General features: G+C 38.8%; 1 pseudogene; it reads right to left on the bottom strand.

The window, feature by feature from the left end:
- Positions 1 to 1,576: 1,576 nt before the first annotated feature.
- On the bottom strand, positions 1,577 to 2,733 carry LOC133048694 (interleukin-1 receptor-associated kinase 4-like; annotated as a pseudogene).
- Positions 2,734 to 23,473: the final 20,740 nt, after the last annotated feature.

Here is a 23,473-nt window from a genome sequence, read left to right as displayed (position 1 = left end):
TACTGGAGTGGGCTGCTAATTCCTCCTCCAGGGCATCTTCCTCACTCAGAGTTCTAACCTGCATCTCCTGTACTAGCAGGTGATTCTTTGCCACAGAGCCAGCTGGGAGCCTAGTTTCTAGGGTTGCCAGATAGATGCATGAGGCCTCCTCACATCCAAATTTCAAATAAACAGCAAGTACCTTCTGAGTACAAGTCTGTCCTTTCCAATATTTGGGATGTATTTCTACTAAAAACAAAATACTCATTTATCCAGAATTCAAACTTGACTGGACATGATGTAGTTTCATTTGTTAAATCAAGCAACCTTAATCTATGGGGGATAGAAAACACCAAGAAAATAATCAACATCTTAGAAACAGAGAAAAGAAGTGCCAACAGAGAGAGAAGTCAAGTGGGAGCACAATCCCTCAAAAGACAGCAAAATCTCCATCATGTATTTGAGTTGTTTTCTTTTTTTTTTTTTAGCTTATAGCAACTAATTTATTATCTCACAATTTTGTATGTCACAAGTCCAGGCACTGAAATCCATGTTTGCTACTGAGGGTCTCACAAGGCTGAAATTTAGGTGTCAGCAGGGGCTATGGTATTATCTGAAATTTGAAGTACTCTTCTAAGCTAATTCAGGTTTTTGGAAAATTGAGTTTCTTGGTGTTACACAACCAAGGTTCCAGATTTTTCTTGCTGACTGATAGCTGGAAGGTAGCTTTCATCTCCTAGAGGCTACCAATAGATTATAGCCAATGTGGCCTTCCTACAACATGATAGCTTACTTCAAGGTCCATAGGAGGATTGCTCAGACTTCTTGTAAGAGCTTACCTTATTAGCTCAGGCCCCCCAAAACAGCATCTTCTTATTGATACTTAAAGTCAGCAGATGAGGGACCTTAACTGCATCTCAAAACACCTTCAAGTTTGCTACATAACAATCTAATAATGGCCACATCATAATGGGAGTATCATCAGGGCATAATTGGCTTATGGTGAATGATTGCTAATAGCACACTGTGAACATGACCCTATAAACAAATGAAAACTATAATAGGATTTTATAATTATTTATATAAACATTAAATTTTATATCCCTTTACAAGTTACAAAGTGCTGTACATACTCTGCATCATGACTACCTGTCAGAGAGGCACAGTAGATATTAATTCAACAGTACAGGTGAAAAAAATAAGGTTCAAAGCAGCTAAGACATTTCCCAAATCTTTACAGAAAATTAGTAGTAGAGTCAGCCTTCAGCCCAGGGTCTTTTCACCCTATAGTCCCATCCTCTACTTAGCTAATTCTGAGTTTTCAAATTGTGTTTGCCGAGATTCCGAGGATATATCTCAGGGATTACTGTAAGAACTCAGAGTGAATCTAAGAAAGTTGGGTTAAGTGTTGCAACAGTGGTTCTACTACTGTTTGTCCTCTATATGTGCATTCTACATAAGCTTTAATAACCACTGCATTTCACCATGCTGCCTTATAAAAGATAAAGAATACTTACAAAAAAAAAAAAAAACTTTAGTTGAACAAATGATTTAGACAGCTGTATATAAAAATCCAAGAGTCTATTCCAGTAAAGTTTTAAGAAACTGTCATTTCTTCTAGCAGTTCTTGAATCTTCTTAATGTCTGGTCTCTTATTTTTCTTTTCATGTAGACATTGACTGGCAACAGAGTACATAGTTTCAACGGAAGTGGAATCAATGTCATTCATCTTCTTATCAATATAATCTTCAATTGTCTTTTCTTCATCTTCAATGTCTTCTTTAATATTTACTTATATTAATACATCCATACATATCTCCTTCCTAGGAACGTTCAGCCATCTGCCTCCTGACTTTTGTGTTTCTGTGTATTCCTCTCACATGCTCATTAGCAGCCCTTACTAGGCTTCTGGCACAGTGAGGTCTGCTCCTCTGCCGCACTCCCAATGACGCACTTCCAACTCTGAATGTAGATCCTCCTCTCTGCACAAGCACACAGCTCTATGGGTACTCACATTGCAGTAACTGAGGTTCACGGTGTTCATCCACAGCTGGAAGTCTGGTTATTACTTCTAGTAAAACCACCCCAAAGCTGTAGATGTCAGATTTGGGTGTAATTTCTCCTCGCAAATCTTCAGGTGCCATATAAACTGTTGTTCCCACAATTCTGCTAGTCATGACTGACTGTGCAAACTTCTCAGAAGCCTGTGCAAGCCCAAAGTCAGATATTTTGGCTGTAAGTCTTCATCTAGTAAGATATTTGCACTTTTGGTATCTCTATGAATATGATGGTTTTCATGTAAATAACTGAGGCCATTAGCTTCACCCTGGGCAATCTTGCATCTCATGTACCAAGAGAGTTGGGGAGTACCATCCAAGCAAGACAATCTGTCCAGCAATGAACCACTGGGCATGTAAACATATACTAAGCAGAGGTCATCTCCATCACTTGAGAAACCAAGTAGTTCTACTAAGTTTTCATGTTGACACTGCTGCAAACTCTTCACTGCTACAGTCCTATTGTTCACGTAGCCTTTATACACAACTCTAAATCCTCCTTCTCCCATTTTGTTACCACCCACAGAAATGGGCCGTTCATCAAAGTTATTTGTGACATTCTTCAACTCAAAAAAATGAAAAACTGTGAAAACGTGTATCACTAAATTCTAAACTTGTATTTTCTGGACTTGAGGAGTCAGGTAGCACATAGTTTTGTTCAAGATTCTCATCAGATATCACAGATGTCCTGTCTTTGCCATAGTGGGGCTTCGGTTTCTGTTGAACTGTTACAGTGACTTTAGAAGGCAGTGTATTAACATTTTTGGGTACAGCATCTGGTAGCAAAATACTTGCAGGGGCAAAAAACTCATTTTGGACCAAAATATCCACAAGATCACCAATTGTGCAATTTGTGGTGCCCCGGTCAAACAATAATTCACACGGGGGCTTTTTCCAGTTTGCAGTAATGCTTCAACTCTTCTGTCCGGGCACGGGGCACAGGGGAGCACAGGGCCTGGAGGTTTTTTAAAATCTCCATTTGTGGTGGGGGATGGGAAGAAGCCTGTGCTCCCCAGTACCCTTATTACTGTTATTTTGTCCCGTTAATGTAACACTTTAATTCAAAAATCTCAAATGAAATAATATCCTTCAATTTAGGTGGATCTAAAATCAAACACACCAAAATTGTATTGCCTAATGGGACTCACAGAGTTTCATAAACTATAACACATAGCAAAATAACCAGATTTCCTATTAAGTAATAATAACAGTGTCCCATGCCAATATATTCTGGTTGATTGTATATGGATTGGGCCATAAGAATTTTCCTTTCAGCAAAAAACACAGGCAAAACTGTGATAATATTAAATCTGCTATGTCATTATACACATACACATACCCACACACACATATTTGAATAGGAGTTGACATTGTCTTGTTTTGTTTTTGTTTTATTTTTTCCCCACATAACATTTAATCCTTATTAATAATTGCAAAGGGTTTCCCTGGTGGCACAATAGCCAAGAATCTACCTACAATGCCAGGGACCCAGGATGGATCTCTGGGCTGGAGAGATTCCCTGGAGAAGTGATGGCTACCCACTCCAGTACTCTTACCTAGAGAATCCCATGGAGAGAGGAGCCTGGCAACTACAGTCCATGGGGCTGCAAAACATGGGACGTGATAGAACAGCTAAGTACATGGCACACACAAGCAAACTGGCCATACACCTAGTAAGGCTTTTAATTTAGGCTGGCTGATTAGTAATATTAGGAGAATTTAAGCATTATTAAAAGATTATCAAATAAATACTATCTCTAAGATAATATATATCTTTAGCCAATTCAGTTCCTGGTTCCTGGAAATCTCAGTTTAAAGCAAATACATGACCAAATGTTTCACTTTAACGTTATGCTTTCTATTCAGCATGAGGTTCCTTGAGGTTCTTGCTACAAAGATTAAATCTTCCCCTCCCCCCAACTCCAGATCCTAGTCAGTGTGAATCTGAACACTGGAAGCATAGTATCTGCACTATTTCTCTCTAAACTTATCTCAGAGCTCAAATCAAGATTTTTAGTAACATTTTCAGTGTTCAGTTTTGTTTTGCTTTGCCTTGTTTTTTAATCATCATGTTTTCTGTGGGTCAGATTCTGATTTAAATTTGTCTCTTTTTCTGAAAGAAACACAGTTTAGTCTTATGGAAGCCTAGTATATCAGATACATCTTTTCATCATGTCTATAAATTTCCTCTCCTAGTATGTAAAATGCTGTGAAATTCCAATAAGTCCCCAGTTGTGAACTAAATGAGCACTGCAAGTGATGTATCCTAATTATTCTGGGATAGCAGGAAAGAGTACCATCAATTCAGTTCAGTCACTCAGTCATGTCTGACTCTTTGTGATCCCATGGATGGCAGCTCACCAGTCTTCCCTGTCCATCCCCAACTCCCGGAGTTTGCTCAAACTGACATACATTGAGTCAGTGATACCATACAACCATCTTGTCCTCTGTCGTCCCCTTCTTCCCCTGCCTTCAATCTTTCCCAGCATCAGTGTCTTCTCAAATGAGTCAGCTCTTGGCATCAGGTGGCCAAAGTATTGGAGTTTCAGCTTCAGCATCAGTCCTTCCAATGAACACCCAGGACTGATCTCCTTTAGGATGGACTGGTTGGATCTCCTTGCAGTCCAAGGGGCTCTCAAGAGTCTTCTCCAACACCACAGTTCAAAGCATCAATACTTTGGCACTCAGCTTTCTTTATGGTCCAACTCTAACATACATACTTGACTACTGGAAAAACCATAGCTTTGACTAGATGGACCTTTGTTAACAAAGTAAAGTCTCTGCTTTTTAATATGCTGTCTAGGTTGGTCATAGCTTTTCTCCCAAGGAGCAAATATCTTTTAATTTCATGGCTGCAGTCACCAGATGGTACAGATGCAGTGATTTTGGAGCCCAAGAAAATAAAGTATGTCACTGCTTCCAATGTTTCCCTATCTATTTGCCATTAAGTGATGGGACTAGATGCCATGATATTAGTTTTCTGAATGTTGAGTATTAAGCTAGCTTTTTCACTCTCTCTATTGAAGAGTACCATACTTCAATACAGATGACAGCTTTTGTATCCCCTTCCAAAACTCTGGGCTGCAACTCATTCCCCATCTGTATAGCTTTAAAGGTGAAGGGAGGTTCATTTGTAATAAAATAATCATAATCTAGGTAAAGTGGAATTCACACCTGTGTGTCTGTGTACCACAAAGTCCTACTCACACACTCCTTAGAAGCACAAAGCAAAGTTCCTCCTCTCCACCCTGGCAGGTACCTTGGGGGCGGGGGGGGGGGGGGGATGCTTTACAGTTGTTATCATTGCACTCCTAGCCATAAGATCAATTGAGAAAAAGTGAGGAAGAACATGGATATACCACCAAACCAATGCACATGTTACCCAGCATAAAGAGAAAGGCCATGACACTGTTGGAGAGCACAGACTGGAGAAATAGTCTAAACCAAACAAGATGATATTTTACACGGATGAAAGTAAGTGCCTATGTGAACCGAAATCCAAAGCTCCCAGTGTACAAATAAACATGGGGAGAAAAAGGACAAAGAAACAGAACACTAAAAAAGAAAATCCCCAAGGATTCAGTCTATAATGAGCTCGATGTTAGAACAATTTGGTGTGGTTGCCAAAGTCAGCATGAGAACCAAGATGGTCTAGAAATAAGCATTTTGAGAAGAAGTCTGTTCCTTTCATATATCCTTCCTTGACTAATGAAATAAGTGTTTATCTTCTTAGCCAATAAAGAAACCCAAGGCTATCTTCCTGCCATACATCTTTGTGATTCTAATAATTATACTATGCTCTTCAACCCCAAATGTGCTTCTAAATCACCTGTGAGCTTCATAAGAATTCAGACATTTGAACCAGGAGCACTGGGGTTTTGTAGGGCAAGCATTTTTATAATTTGTGATAGGATCATATGTCTATACCTCAAGAAAATTAATATAAAAGTATAAAAAAGTACACAAAGCTATCATATATTTATATAAAAGTGAAAATTTAATATGACAAAATAAATCACAATTATAAATATTAAGAAACTGCCAAGTACACAAATATCAAAAATCATAAAATAATAAAATGCCAAAATCTGTAATTATGTTTGGTTATATATGTTCTTCCCTGGTGGCTCAGACTGTACAGCGTCTGCCTATAATACGGGAGACCCAGGTTCAGCCCCTGGGTTGGGAAGATCTCCTGGAGAATGAAATGGCAACCCACTCCAGCGTTCTTGCCTGGAAAATCCCATGGATGGAGGAGCCTGGTTGCAGTCTACAGACTACAGTCCATGGGGTCACAAAGAGTTGGACACTGAGCGACTTCACTTTCACTATATATGATCTTCAGGGCTTCCCATGTGGCTCAGCAGTAAAGACTCTGCCTGTCAATCAGGAGACCCGGGTTAGATTCTTGGGTTGGGAAGATCCCCTGGAGAAGGAAATGGTGACCCACTCCAGGACTCTTATTGGGAAATCCCATGGACAGAGGATCCTGACCACCTACAGTTCATGGGGTCACAAAGAGTCAGATGTGACTGAGCTCACATGTATATATGATCTTATTATCTATAATAATGATTTTGCACAATATAGTTTCTAGAGGAAATAAAAATATAGCTCAGTATTTTCCATAGCATGGTTATATGAAATCAGTTTATATTAATTTTAGGATAGGAAAACAATTCTGTTTTACATACATCATTTGTAATGCTATGTACATTTTTAGTACAGTTGACAAATTTGGTGGGAAAAAATCAAGTTTATTTTACTTTCCACCTGTAAAATGTTGGGCATGTTATATTCTTGAATTTTGAATGAATTTAAAAACTCTCTGCGCTTTACAGCAGCTTCTCACTAGCTATCTATTTTACACACGGCAGTGTTCAGATCAGTTCAGTGGCAAAGTCGTGTCCAACTCTTTGTGACACCAAAGACTGCAGCGCACCAGGGTTCCCTGTCCATCACCAACTCCCAGAGCTTCTTCAAACTCATGTCCATTGAGTCGGTGATGCCATTCAACCATCTCATCCACTATCATCCCCTTCTTCTTCTGTCTTCAATCTTTCCCAGCATCAGGGTCTTCTCCAATGAGTCAGTTCTTTGCATCAGATGGCCAAAGTATTGGTTTGCATCAGGTGGCCAAAGTATTGGAGCATCAGCTTCAGCATCAGTCCTTCCAATGAATATTCAGGAATGACTTCCTTAAGGATTGACTGGTTTGATCTCCTCGAAGTCCAAGGGACTCCCAAGAGTCTTCTCTAACACTGCAGTTTGAAAGCATCAATTCTTTGGCACTCAGCTTTCTTTATGGTCCAGCCCTCATTTCCATACATGACTACTAGAAAAAGTATAGCTTTGACTAGATGTACCTTTGTTGGGGAAGTCACATCTCTGCTTTTTAATATGCTGTCTATGTTGGCCATAGCTTTTCTTCCAAGGAGCAAACATCTTTTAATTTCTTGACTCCAGTCACCATCTACAGTGATTTTGGAGCCCAAGAAATAAAGTCTGTCACTGTTGCCATTGTTTCCCCATCTATTTTCTGTGAAATGATGGGACTGGATGCCATGATCTCCATTTTTTGAATGTTGAGTTTAAGCCAGCATTTTCACTCTCCTCTTTCACTTTCATCAAGAGGCTTTTCAGTTCCTCTTTGCTTTCCGCCATAAAGGTGGTGTCATCTGCATTTCTGAGGTTATTGATATTTCTCCCAGCAAACTTGATTCCAGCTTGTGCTTCATCCAGCCCAGCATTTAACATAATGTACTCTGCATGTAAGTTAAAAGGGTGACAATATACAGCCTTGATGTACTCCTTTCCCCATTATAGGTCAATATAAAGCATAGAAAGCTCAGCTAGTGCATTGTGGTGACTCAGAGTGGTTGGATGGGGAGGGAGTTGGGACGGAGATCCATGAGGGAGGGGTCATATATAAACACACATAGCTGATTACTGTCATTGTACAGAAGAAACCAACACATTGTAAAGTGATTATATTTCATTAAAAAATAATTAGTACGGAAAAGTAAAAACTCTCTGAGTGACAACATTTGTAAATCTATTGTCTAAATCTATGTTAAGTTGCATGTTATGAATTTTATACATTTTACATTCTTACCAGTATCAACGACACATCAACAAGAAATGCTAATCTATTTTATGTTCAAGTAATTTATTACATTTTGTCAATTGTATTCTCAAACAGTTAAAGAGCACTTGGGCTGTGTGTTTAGTCTCTCAGTCAAGTTCGACTCTTTGTAAGGAATGATCTGAAATTGGTGTAATCTTAAGTTTTATGTCGTACACTATTTTTCAATGTTTTAATAACTTTTGTGATTTCATATAGAAATACATAAGATAAATTCAGTCTTCCCTGGTGGCTCAGTCCGTAAAGCATCTGCCTGCAATGCAAGAGGCACAAGCTCTATCCCTGGGTCAGGAAGTCCCCCCAGAGATGGAAATGGCTACACACTCCAGTGTTCTTGTCTGGAGAATCCCATGGACAGAGGAGCCTGGTGGGTTACAGTCCATGGGGTTGCAAGAGTTGGACACGACTTAAAGAGTAAGCATCACCAAGATAAATTCAATTCGTGGATTCTTTTATAATGGATATGCTGCCTGGTCAAATATATTCTTGAGAGGTGAGCACTTCCATTTGGATTATGGGATATAATTCTGTGTGCACAGTTTTACAATTCTGATAACTGGAATGATTTTCCACAGGTTAACCTCTGGCTCCAGACATTTCAAACTCTATGTTTCTTGTGTTTCTCACTGACTACTAAGGCAGGAATCAGATTCACACAGTGGAACCTCCGCTGGCCCTGTGCTGTGCATCCAGACGCCAGGAGGTGCAGCTGGGCCAGGTAGAATTGTTCCTGAAAATTAACCTTGAAAAAGCACAGTAGAGTTGACCCACCATGCACGGAATTACTACAATCATAAATATTTCCTGCTAAACCCAAACTCAGCTAAAACCTCACTTAGTCCAATCCATAGGCAAAACTAGCCCAGATAACAGCAACCAAGGGGTGACTTAGAACTGCTGTCAAACAGAAAAAACAGACATTCAAGTGGAAAAAATTAAGTTTTTCATATGATTCCTTACACGTCCTGCAGTGAGCTAGTTATCTCTTTTGATGTTACATTAGTTATATTATGGACTTGTTTCCATGATAGCTCAGTTGGTGAAGAATCTGTCTGCAATGCAGGAGACCCCAGTTCAATTCCTGGGTCGGGACGATCTGCTGGGATACCTTACCCACTGCAGTATTCTTGGGTTTCCCTTGTGGTTCAGCTGGTAAAAAGTCCACTTGCAATGTGGGAGACCTGGGTTCGATCCCTGGGTTTAGAAGATGCCCTGGAGCCAGGAAAGGCTACTCAATCCAATATTCTGGCCTGGAGAATTCCATGGACTTTATAGGCCATGGGGTCACAAAGAGTCGGAGATGACTGAGCAACTTTCACTTTCACTTTAAGATATGCGTAGCAGTGAACTTACAAAGGGTATATATTTGTTAGATCAACCAAACAATAATAATCATAGTAAAACATAATGAAATCAAGTATTGGTGGAGTGGTTAACAGACACTATTCTAAGCCTGCGTCATATATTCTCATTTATACGAACAAGAACCTTATCTACTATATCACACTTGTAATAAAAGTGAGGCACATGGAGGCTAATCTTTGTCTGAAGTAACACAGCCAGTGAACATCAGGGTCAAGGTCTGGTCCCAGACAACTATGCATCACAGTCTCTGATGCTTGTATCTTAAAATCCATCTCACAACAATTTAATGAGATGGACACTGCATCACATATGTTGAAGAGGTTGGCTTCGTGCCTTCTTGCTTGTGGTCATCATCTATCATCTGTCAAATCCTTGAAGGATGCAAGTTACTTTTGTTGATTTGTGTCATCAATATCTGGACACTTTTCGTTTTTTGCTCTCACTAGAGCCATGCTTTTCATCACTGAAAGACATTATTTCCCATTCATGGATATCATTCAGAAATGAATGTTACTAGATAGTTACAGAACTATCATTTGCAGCTTCACATACCCTGAAGAGCACTGTCACACTACTCAGCTACACAAACATATCTACTCATGTGTGTGTAAGTATGAGTGTGTGCCTACACAGGCAGCCATGGACATGCGCGTTTGTGTGTGTCCCTGTCCATGTATAGACACATGTATGCTCAGTTCGGTTCAGTCGCTCAGTCATGTCCCACTCTTTGCAACCACATGGAGCTCGCTGGGCTCCTCTGTCCATGGAATTTTCCAGGCAAGGATACTGGACTGGGTTGCCATCCCCTTCTCCAGGGGATCTTCCCAATCCAGGGCTCAAACCCAGATCTCCCATCACAGGCAGATTCTTTACCTTCTAAACCACCAGGGAAGTCTATGTATATATGTAGGTATACATATGTGTGTATATATGTGTGTGTGAATGTTAGTCTATATGATGGTGGTGGTTTAGTCGCTAAGTCATGTCCAACTCTTGAGACCCCATGGGCCGTAGCCTGCCAGGTTCCTCTGACCATTGGATTCTCCAGGCAAGAATATAGAGTGGGTTGCCATTTCCTTTTCCAGGGGATCTTTCTGACCCAGGAATTGAACTGGGATCTCCTGCATTGCAGGCAGGTTCTTTACCAACTGAGCTACAAGGGAAGCCTCCAATATAGAATAATATAAAACCAGATTTCAGAATTTGTTTTATTTAGAGTGGCTATTATATACATATACATATAGATGTGTGTGTGTGTGTGTATAATATATTATATACACATATACATAGAGAGAGAGCTGTAAGTTGGTTTAAAACTCAACATTCAGAAAACTAAGATCATGGCATCCATCCCATCACTTTATGGCAAATAGATGGGGAAACAATGGAAACAGTGACACACTTTGCTTTCTTGGACCCCAAAATCACTGCAGATGGTGACTGCAGCTGTGAAATTAAAAGCCACTTGCTCCTTAGAAAAAAAGTTATGACCGACCTAGACAGATTATTAAAAGGCAGAGACAGTACTTTACCACCAAGGTCCATCTAGTAAAAGCTATGGTTTTTCCAGTAGTCATGTATGGATGTGAGATTTGGACCATAAGGAAAGCTGAGCACCGAAGAACTGATACTTTTGAACTGTGGTGTTGGAGAAGACTGTTGAGAGTCCCTTGGAGATCCAATCAGTCAATTCTAAAGGAAATCAGTCCTGAGTATTCATTGGAAGGAATGATGCTAAAGCAGAAGCTCCAATGCTTTTGTCACCTGATGCAAAGAACTGACTCATTGGAAAAGACCCTGATGCTAGGGAAGATTAAAGGCACGAGGAGAAGGGGATGACAGAAGACGAGAGGGTTGGATGGCATCACTGATCAATGCTCGTGAGTTTGAGTAAGCTCCGGGATTTGGTGATGGACAGGGAGGCCTGGCGAGCTGCAGTCCATAGGATCACAAAGACTGTGACATGACTGAGTGGCTGAACTGACTAACAGTAGTAACCTAATCAAAGGAGCTGTATAAGAACCCATTAACAGAACAGACTTTTGGACTCTGTGGGAGAAGGCGAGGGTGGGATGTTTCGAGAGAACAGCATTGAAACATGTATATTATCTATAGTGAAACAAATCACCAGCCCAGGCTGGATGCATGAGACAAGTGCTCGGGCCTGGTGCACTGGGAAGACCCAGAGGAATCAGGAGGAGAGGGAGGTGGGAGGGGGGATCAGGGTGGGGAATACATGTAAATCCATGGCTGATTCATGTCAATGTATGACAAAAACCACTACAATATTGTAAAGTAATTAGCCTCCAACTAAAAAAAATAAATAGAAAAAAAAAGAACCCATTAAGATAATCCATAAAGAAGTATACTTCATGGACTCTAAAACTTCACTGAAGGTTAACTAATATAAACAGTATACATGTGCTGGGCATGGCAGCATAATATGAATGGAATACACATATATTCCTTGTATGTTTGCAAAGCAAAAATCTTCATAAATATTATGAAATAACAGATCTAATAAATGATAAAGCCATTTCATCTGGCTTCAGTGTCTACCACTATATATATTGTTACTTTAAGGAAAGAGCCAAATTCTGAAAACTGATTTTCACCTTTTGCATTATTCTTAATTTATTAAATAGACACATTGAAGATGAAGTTAGTAACATTCACAAATATTTTCTTTTGTATTTATCTGAAAATCATATTTTGAAATGGGTACATAAAATACACATGCATATTTTAAAATATTATATTTCTTCTGTTAGAAATATGCATCCAATGTCTTACATAAGCTACTGTGACTTCAATGATGACACTGGACAAATATTACATATAACATATATTATACACATACATACACATGATATCGGAGAAGGCAATGGCACCCCACTCCAGTACTCTCGCCTGGAAAATCCCATGTACAGAGGAGCCTGGTAGGCTGCAGTCCGTGGGGTCTCTAAGAGTCGGACACGACTGAGCAACTTCACTTTGACTTTTCACTTTCATGTGCTGGAGAAGGCCATGGCAACCCACTCTACTGTTCTTGCCTGGAGAATCCCAGGGACGGGGGAGCCTGGTGGGCTGCCATCTATGGGGTCGCTAAGAGTCGGACATGACTGAAGTGACTTAGCAGCATCACACACGATATATTAATACAAGACTTTTTTACCATAAATAAGACTCTTCTGTATTAGCAGAGCTAACTTTGAATTTTGAAGCCCCTTTTATTACAAAAATATATAGAGGTATTAGTGAAGTATCTAACAGTCAAATAACCATAATAAATTATGCACACCCAAGGCATCTTTTTTTGTTGATAATAGAAAACTATATTTTGGGGAATAAAACATGAGAGAGGAGTAGTAAGATCACAAAATCCATCTTATTTGTGTTTCTTAGTTATAATTACAGATACATTAAAATATCAGGCTTTCTTGGAGACTCAGATGGAGAAGGAAATGGTAACCCACTCCAGTATCCTTGACTGAAAAATTCCATGGACAGAGAAGCCTGGCGGGCTACAGTCCATGGGGTTGCAAAGAGTTGGTCGCTACTGAGGAACTATTCATTTTTTTCCCCATTTTTGTATTAAAATATTAACCTTTAACAATTAATAAACCAATATTTTCATGTACTTGAGAATATATCTATATTATTTTTGAAGCAAAATTTTCCATAGTGATTTGTTACAAGATTCAGTATGCTCTCATCAACTAAAATGATCATTTATTAATTTTTAGTCTAGAAATATAAAACAAGTAGTTACTTGACTATATTCATATTATAATACTTTTTATTAAAACCCTGAAATGTCTAGGAATACTCTGGTGTCCTGCCTATGTGTTGAAAACATCACTACCTGTGCCAATTCTGGGTATATAAAATGAATGGAAAATAAATGGAAAAAACAGTTAAGAATAAAAAGCAGGTTTCTAATATAACACTGTAAATGAACCATATTTCAATAAAAACTAAAAATATAAATTAGAAAAGAATTAAAAGGAAGTTTAATTTACTGCTTTTATGGAATGTTGATTTACTTGTAATGACAAAAACATCTATTTTATATTTACCAATGGTTAATTTAAAATGCAAGATGAATAATTGCAATCAAGATTTACTTCCATCAAAAAATCAATAAGCAGATTGCAGTATAAACTTATAATGGGATAATATTCAGAAACAGTTGAAAAATATATTATTGATTCAGCCAACCACATGGATGAATTGTAAATGCATTTTGTTAAATAAAAGAAGGAAAGCCCAAAACACTGCATCGTTTATCATTCTGTTCGTATGAAAATTTGGAAATCAAAACTATAGTGTCAGAATACATGTCAGCAGTTGCCCAAGGGTTGGGAAAGAAGGGGTGGGTGATTTCAAAGGTGTACGAATCGGACATTTTAAGGTGATGGACTGTTATGTACATTAAGGATGTAGTGCATGCATGATTCTATGTGTTTTATTAAAATCAAGAGAATTGTACAATACAAATGTTTTAATGTACAAATACAAAACAACGGTTAACCAGGATTTCAGAGATCTAAGTGTCACAGAGAACAGACCTGACTCTATACCAGTTCTGACCCTTGTGCTCTGTGGCTTGTGCTTGCAATGCTGACTCTGCACCCTCGTCTCAAACAGCAACAGAATGCTGCTTACTGTCCAAAATATACATAATAGTCTAGTCTCAATGCTATGCCTCCCAGGCTTTACTTTTAAAAGTATAGTACTTCTCATTCATATAGCGGTAAAATGTTGCAGAACAGAAAAGAACATTTATCTTGCTGGAAATTCACAGGAATAGTGTGACCAGACCTACATGGGCAGTTGTAAGAGCAAGAGATCTGAAACCAAGGAGCTTGAAACTAACAGCCACTCTCTTCCCCCTTTTAATATAAAAGAAGCCTGAATTCTAACTGGGGGAATGCGGTTCTTTAGGACGCTAGTCCACTATCTCCTCTCTCTCCTGGCTTTTTGAAAAAGTCCCTCTCCTTTGCCCAACATCTCATCTCTCAATTTATTGTCCTGTGTCCTATAACAAGCAGCACAAGCTTGTTCTAGGTAACACATGCAAGGAAATGCACTCTTCTTAAGCATAGTGAGGAGGAATGTGGATTTACTAATCACATGGGGTGACTGTTATCCAAGGTTATTCATTTAAAATGCAATTCAAAGGATATTTTAAATGAATAACGTTGGATAATAGTCACCCCATGTGATTAGTAAATCCATATACCTCACTCACCTGGAAATGACTGATTTGCTAATAGTTATGTCTTTTCTTGAGTTTCATAAATAGAATCATAAAGTACATACTGACTGATGTGTCTTGTTTTTGTCATGAAACAAATTGTTTTTGTGTTTCATCTATGCTATTTTATTTATCAGTATTTTCCTTTTTTCTTTTTTTGATGAAAAGCAGTCAGTTGTATACATTTTTACCACATTTTTAAAAGAGTAGATGGACATCAAGTTGTTTTCATTTTGGTAGGAATATGAATAGACTGATTTAAAAATTGATTATAAGTATGCACACATTTATGTTTTAATTAATTTTGTGTAAATATCAAAAAGAGGGACTGTAGAGTCATGTAGTGACAGTACACTTACATGTGGAATGCACTACAAAGATGGTGTCTGAGCTGGCTACATCACTTATTTTCATCCCCACCAACGATATAGGAGAGTATGTATTATTTGTTGCAGCCATGATTTTTAATTTGAGCCATTGTAATGGGTGTATAGTGACATTTAATTGTCATTGTAATTTGCATTTAACTGGTTTTTAATGACTAAGGATGTTGAGCATGTTTCCATATGTTTATTAGCCATTCATTTACCTACTTTACTGAAGTATTTGTTCAGACCATTTACCCATTTAATACTGAGTCATTTGTCTTAATATTGAGTGGGAAGGATAAGTTGTATATTCTGGATATACAATAGATAAGTGTATAAGTCATTTATCAGATATAATTTTTGCCAATAATTTATATAAGACTGCAGTTTGCTTTTGTGTTTCTTCACTGTCTTTTGAGGAGCAATACTCATTAGTTTTTATTAGATTTCCTTTATCACTGTTCTTCTTTACTAGTTTCTGATTTTAGACCTAAAAAAATATATATATTGTAAGGAAGATTTTCTCCTAAATTTTTTTCTAAATATTGTAAGGAAACTTTTCTCCTAAAAGTTTTATAGTTTTAGGGCTTACATCTAAGTCTATGATCAGCTCAACCATCCTGAATCATAAGCTTAAATCCCCAGTGTTTGGTTTGAGGAACACAGTCAATATCCAAATGTGTACTCAAGCAAAAGCCAGGATCAATTTGGAAAGTGTGTAGATGAATGTGCCTCAAGAAGAGAAATATGAAATGTGTTTCCTGAATCCCAAGTGTCTTGCATTTTGAGAAATGACTTATGTGACTCTGTGTGTACTATATTAATCATTAACCATGGTTGATAAGCCTAGGTAATCAATTTTTTAAAATTTTACATTGGACAGATTTTCCAGTGTGAGAAAATTTATTGATTCCCCAGTACTATGGTGGTGGTGGTGGTGTTCAGCTGTTTCCGATTCTTTGCCACCCCATGGACTGCAGCCCTCCAGGCGCCTCTGTTCATGGGATTTTCCGGGCAAGAGTACTGGAGTGGGTTGCCATTTCCTTCTCCCGGCAGTCTTCCTGACCCCAGGATTGAACCCGCCTCTCCTGTGTCTCCTGGGCTGCAGGAGGATTCTTTACTGGTGAGTCCCCAGGGAAGCACTCTAATACAATAGCTCCATAAAAGGTTAGAAACATTCCAAAATAAAGTCTGGCTATCACCGGTGAAAGCCAAAGTAATTGAGACGTAGTAGTTGAGAGGGAGATTCAATGTCTTAAGATTTTACATACACAGCAAATTGATTTTACACAAAAGCACAATGCTTACTCCAGACCCTCAGTGAGAATATATCATTGTCAGTCTCTATAATTTCCCAGATAGTACTAAGAAGTTATGCAGAATCATTAAAAACATACAAACTACAAAAGCAAAAATCAAATTTCCTCTTCCTCTTCTTTCCAAATTATCATCGTACTTATCTCCTGCTTTCACTCCAAGCTGCTAACAGTGTATTGTCACGCACAGATTACACATCCTCAGTGAAACTCAGTGACTTCTAAGCCCACTTCAGTACAGTTAGGTTAGTCATTTTATATCAGGATGAAAGCCAGATTGGAAAACCAATTTATTTTACTCTGGTTAATCTCATGCTGGAAATTAACACAGTCTTCTACTCGGTTGATCTGGAAATTGTTTATCTTTTGTTCCCATTCTGACCTCAACAGATATGTTAACAATATTATGGCAGAATTTTTTTTAAAAACAAAATAGTCATAGCCACAGGGAACAGACTTATGAACAAAACATGGGCCCTACAATTCAGAAAGTGATAAAGAGTAAGAGAGTGAGAAACGTAAGCACAGCATGATAAGGTTTACACCCAGATGCTTGGATGCCCAAGATGGTTAGCAGATACAGGGATGCAGTGGTGGTTGAGACATGCTGCCCTAGACCTTCTCTGTGCTGAGAGTAAATTGCCCAGGATTGTAGAAGCCTCAAGAGGTGAAGAGCAACACACCTGGAAAGTGATGAACATGAAAAATGCAGCACATTTTGAAGGAAAGATTTATTCCCAGATTTTTTGTTTTAGACAAATATATAGTGATAATGACATTAATCTTAAAGATTACTAAAGCAAACACACCTACATATAAATTTTACCATAAAATATTATAGTATAAAATTCAGAACATTTAATATTAAAGAACTTTATATAAAATATTCCCTTTAAGTTTGGAATACTTTAGAGAGCCACCATATGATTTAGCAATCCCACTTTGGGGTATATATCCAGAGAAAAACATTTTTTAAAACATGTTCATTGCAGTACTGTTTACAATAGCCAAGGCATGGAAGTGACATAAAGTCCATCAACAGGGGAATGGATAAAGAAGATAGGGTACATTGACACAATAGAGTACTAGCAAGCCATCACAAAGGAAGAAATAATGTTATTTGCAACATTGATCAACCTGGAGATTGTCAGATTATCAGAGTAAAGTGAAGTAAGTCAGACAAAGACAAGTATCATGTGATATTACTTATACATGGAATCTTTTTTAAAAGATGATACAAATGAACTTATTTACAAAACAGAAACGTAAAGACTTAGAGAGAATGAACTTATGGTTACCAGGGGAGAAGTTTGGGGGCCAGAGGGATAGATTGGGAGTTTGGGATTCACATGTACACACTGCTATAGTTTTATTAAGTTCCTTTTCATGAAAAATAAAGAAATAAATTCAAAAAGAAGTTTGGGGTACTTTTATAGCCTTTGCTTTTTGATTATTCTATAAAATTATCTAATGTTTTATTTTTAACTTTTCTAATTCATAACTACTCCAGTGATTTAAGTGGCAATCCATGTCATTTTAACTCCTAAAATGCTATATCTTTTTTGCAAGATTTTTTAATTTAATGTTAGCTTGCTATGAATTTTTGCATGACCACTACTTCTATTAATTAAAGAACAATTACAAGAGTAAAATGCACAGGGTATTTTAGAGGGAGTGATTTCACGTGTCATAGTGAATATTATTTTTTAATTATGAGGATTCAACTTCTTAGGCTACCTTACTGTGGCAGGAACTGAAAGTATACATAGATAATTAGTGTCTTATGGTTAAAGGTTGAAGGAAGGGGCCTTACCCAGTGCAGGGTAAAGAATCCATCTGTCATTGCAGGAGATGCAGGTTTGAATCAGGGTCTGGAAGATCCCTTGGAAGTGAAAATGACAACCAACTCCAGTATTCTTGCCTGGAAAATTCCGTGGACAGAGGAGGCTGATGGACTACAGTCCATGGGGTCTCAATGAGTCAGATACAATTGAACAGGGACACACACTACGGTTCAAGGAAGGGCTACAGTGACTCTGAACCACTGCTGTCTAGTGTAAGGGAAATACCACCTTCATGTGGAAAACAACAAAAACACCCTGCACTGCTAGTTTCTACTGAAGAGGGCCTTGCTTAGGAGGCAGATGAAAAACTCATCCACAAAAGGATATGACCTTAAAGATACACATTGGAAAAGAAAAGATCCAAAATAAATAAATTCCCACCCACCTTAGTGAAAACTACTATTCACAGAACAAATAAGACTAAGCCCTAAGGAAGAAATGTGAATAACAGGGCAGGGTGAGGATAGGGCACACAAAAACTGAAGAATAAGGACTCTTTGAAAGTTCATACTGGACATGAATACTCATAAATTATTCGAGAGGAGTTTCCCCACCTAGAGCCAAAGGAGTTTAGCCGTGATCAATGGTGAATTAAGTGTTTAAAGCTAATCTGGTTGTCATGTAGAACACTGACCTAAGAATCTAAGCCTTACAATTCATCAGGAAAGACATTTGCATAAGAAAGCCTAAGTATAGGTTATAGAGACTTCACTTTTTTAATAGCTCTGACTCTATTTTAAATACACTGGGGTGGGGGTGGGGGGGTTTCCTGGTAGCTCAGCGGTTAAGAATCTGCCTGCCAATGCAGGAGACACAGGTTTGATCCTTGGTCCAGGAAGATCCCACATGCTGAGGAGCAGCTAAGCTTGTGTGCCATAACTACTGAGCCAGCGCCGTAGACCCTGGGGTCTGCAACTACTGAGAATCTCATGTTGCAAGTACTGAAGCCTGGAAAACCCAGAGTCTGTACTCCACAGGAAGAGAAACCTCCGCGAGGAGAACCTGGAGCACTGCAGCAGAGAGGAGTCCCTGCTAACTGCAAGTTGAGAAAAGCCTGCACAGCAGGGAAGGTCCAGCACAGACAAAAAGGAATAAATAAAATTCAAAAAATAATAAAAAGAAATAAATATAAACATAAATGCACTAGGGGGAACAAGATTTATAGATTTGGGCAGTTTAAACACTTCAACCTTTGCTTTGTTTAAAATTAAATTTTAGCATGTTGTATTTATTGAATATATTATGAGGGAATATTCTTAATTCTTGTTCTGAATTCTTGCTTCCAATGCTGTATTAAAAAATAGGAAAAATTTATTTTAAATAAGGCCACTGGAAAAATGACCACAACAGTGCATGCATCACTAAGTAAATACAGCAAATTTGTAGCTTATTTCTGTATATTTTTTCATTCTGGATTTAATTACCAAATTCAACAAATCGTGATCTAGGCTGCTTTTGAGACCAAAAAAAAAAAAAAAAATAGAAATTATAAGTCAGTCAAAACTTCAAGGAGATGTCTCTGGCTTCTTTGCACATAGTGATAACATTACTTGTTAAGTAAAATGTTGTTGTTCACTCACTAAGTCATATCTGACTCTTTGTGACCTCATGAACCGCAGCATGCCAGACTTCCTTGTCCTTCACTATCTTCTGGAGTTTGCTCAAACTCATGCTCACTGGGTTCGTGATCTCATCCAACCATCTCATTCTCTGTCACCCCCTTCTCCTCTTGCCCTCAACCTTTCCCAGCATTAGGGTCTTTTCCAAGAAGTCACCTCTTCAAATCAGATGGCTAAGGTATTGGAGCTTCAGCTTCAGCTTCAGCTTCAGCATCAGTACCCCCAATGAATATTCAGGGTTGATTTCCTTTAGGATTGCCTGGTTTAATCTCCTTGCTGTCCAAGGGACTCTCAAGAGTCTTCTCAACATCAGTTTGAAAGCATCAATTCTTCAGCACTCAGTCTTCTTTATGATTCAACTCTCATATCTATACATGGCCACTGGAAAAAAGCATAGCTTTGACTACATGGAGCTTTGTCAGCAAACTGATGCCTCTGCTTTTTAATACACTGTCTAGATGTGTCATTGCTGTTCTTCCAAGGAGCAAGCATCTTTTAATTTTGTGGCTGCAGTCACCATCTGCATTGATTTTGGAGCCCAAGAAAATAAAATCTGACACTGTTTCCACATTTTTCCCATCTATTTGCCATGAAATGATGGGACCAGATGTGATGATCTTCATTTTTTGAACATCAAGTTTTAAACCAGCTTTTCCATTCTCCTCTTTCACCCTCATCAAGAGGCTGTTGTATTCTTCACTTTTTGCCATTAGAGTGGTGTCATCTGCATATCTGAGGTTGATAATATTTCTACTGGCAATCTTGATTCCAGCTTGTGATTCATCCAGCCCAGGATTTCACATGGTGTACCCTGCATGTAAGTTAAAACAAGCAGGGTGATAATATTTAGCCTTGACATACTCCTTTCTGAATTTTGAACCAGTTTGTTGTTCTATGCCCTTTTCTAACTGTTGCTTCTTTTCCTGCATACAGGTTTCTCAAGAGGCAGGTAATGTGGTCTGGTATTGTATCCTTAGGTAGTTCAACTCTATTTTAACATACCTCCCAAAGACAGGATGTACTTTTTGTAAATAGCTTTGCCCCAAATATCAGCATAACTCATTTTATCTAAGCATTTGCCCACATTTCAATCTTTTTCCTTGTTAAGAGAAAAGTAAGCTGACCTGAGGTCTTTCCAGGTTGTGAAGTGGTAAATAATCCACCTGCCAATGCAGGAGATCTGAGAGACATAGGTTTGATCCATGGGTTGGGAAGATCCCCTGGTGAAGGAAATGGCAACTCACTCCAGTATTTTTGCCTGGAAAACTCCATGGACAGAGGAGACTGGAGGGTACAGTGCACGCTATTGCCAGGTGTCAAATGAGACTGAGTGAGTAAGTACCCATAATTTGACCTGAAGGAGTCAGAATTGCCAGGCAGTGCATGAAGTGAACAGCAGCTGAATCACTAGGACATGTTAGAAGCCTAGCCTAGTGGGAGCAGGTACCAGAAAAATGATTTTCACCAATCCCCCTGTTCACAGAGGGCACCCAGAATGCCCCTCCCCACTCCTCTGTTCTATGGTTAGTGGGCTCATTCAAGAACTGATGGGCATTCTTCCTTGAAGTCTTCATGAAAAGCATGCTTTCCTTTCCATTTCCCAAGATATGTTTCACCTCCTCTCTCTTCCAAGATCCCTTCCTGACACCCCATCCAAAGCCCTTCCCCTCCCCCATGCAACTAGACTTTCAAAAGTCAACACTTTTTTTTTTTCTCTGTAACATAAGACATTCCTATATTTTAAATCTCCTCTCCAACTTCAGTCTATGTCCCAGTTTTCAGAGAGTGAAATCTTGTGTTTTAATATGTGAGTGATATTTTCATTTTCAACTGAAGCAATTTGCTTCACTGAGTCACTGTTACTACTTGACCTGGGAAATGGCAAAGGGGCAGAGGGGTAGGGAGATACACACACAGTCCACAGAAGTAAATAAAGTGTGTAACCTTGAATATTCACCTGGAGAGGCCCTTGGCAAAAAGTGGAAACAAATCCTTACAGCGTGCCATCAAGAATATCTTAATATTTGCTCTTGGGCAATGGAACCCCCAGTTCTCTCTGTACAAGAGATAAGTTCTGAGCAATTGCAAAGACTCATCATGACTCATTCTGCCCTCCTTCTAGTGGCCCAGGAGCACTTCTTGCCTATTCCTGGTAAAGCTGCTTTATCTCTGATGCTGTCTTTGGTTCTTATCAGCGTTATTTCCTTTCATGAAAAGGAAGATAAATGTTGCAAGAGGAACAGATGTTATTTTGAATCTCAAACTAGAAACATAGTGTATAAAGCAGGTTAAAGGCAGTGCAGAATAGCTAGTGTAGGACTGGGGTAATGTACCGGCAGATATGCAATTACACACATCTTTGGTATCAATATTTTACATCTTCAGAATTGGTCTAGAGTCCAGGGAGAGAAGGAGTTGCAGTCACAGTTAAGGCAGCTGACTATTTATTTCAGAGCCTGCTATAACTCTTGAAACCATAGACAAGGCCCCATGTCCTTGTCTTTGGAAGTAAAATGCTGACTCAAGAGTTAACGATTGGGAAAGGTGAAGATGTGGAAACAAAGAATACCTGCTGGGCTAAGAAACTGGTAACAATTTAGACTATAATTCTGCAATATAACAGAATCACCGAACTCCCAGTTTCCTGAAAGATATAGATTAAAAAAAAAAATGCTGACACAGATTCCTAAGCTGTTTTTACAGAAAGATGAAAACTGTTGACCACAAGAACACAGACCCTAGACTGGTTGAAACCAGAAGGTTGATGATGCTTGTAACTTCACCTTTATGCCACCCAATCCCAGAACTGTCTAATGAACTGATAACACCCTGCTCTTGAACAGTATAAAACTTCTCACTGCCCTCTCCAGGGTGGGTCACATGGTCTTCAGGGCATTAGCCTACTCTTTGCCTGCCAAAGGAATTAAGGCTATTCTTTTCTGCTTCACCCCAAACTTTGTCTCCATGTTTCTATTTGGCACTGGTGAATAGAGGCCGAGTTTCAGCAGCACGCTGGGCTTCTGCGTCCACTGAGAAACACCAGTGTGATCCATCATAAAGCCATAAAACAGTCCTTGCACAGTAATACCCTTTTCTCTTGAACTGTACCCTTCCATTTTCATTAAGTCTCTTCCCTCTGGGAAAGAAGTTTAGAATTATTATCCTCATTTTCTTGTATTGTTAGAGAAAATCTATCCACAAATCTTTGTGTAAAAGAGAAGTAAATTACCAATGCCTGCCTTGAATTAAGTTCATACAGCAGTTCAACATGTAAAACACATAAAAGCAAATCCAAAAAGAAAAAAAGAAGTTGAAAAACTACAGTCATGCTATCCAACCTTCTACATGGGCTTCCCTGATGGCTCAGCAGTCAAGAATCTGCTGGCAATGCAGGAGACACAGGTTTGATCCCTGAGTTGGGAAGAGTCCATGAAGGAGGAAATGGCAACCCACTCCAGGATTCTTGCCTGGGATATTCCACAGACAGAGGAGATTGGCGGGCTACAGTTCATAGGGTCAC

The sequence above is a fragment of the Dama dama genome, chromosome 29, assembly GCF_033118175.1.
Source record: "Dama dama isolate Ldn47 chromosome 29, ASM3311817v1, whole genome shotgun sequence".
Lineage (NCBI taxonomy): Eukaryota > Metazoa > Chordata > Mammalia > Artiodactyla > Cervidae > Dama > Dama dama.
This window is presented reverse-complemented; position numbering and strand designations above follow the sequence as displayed.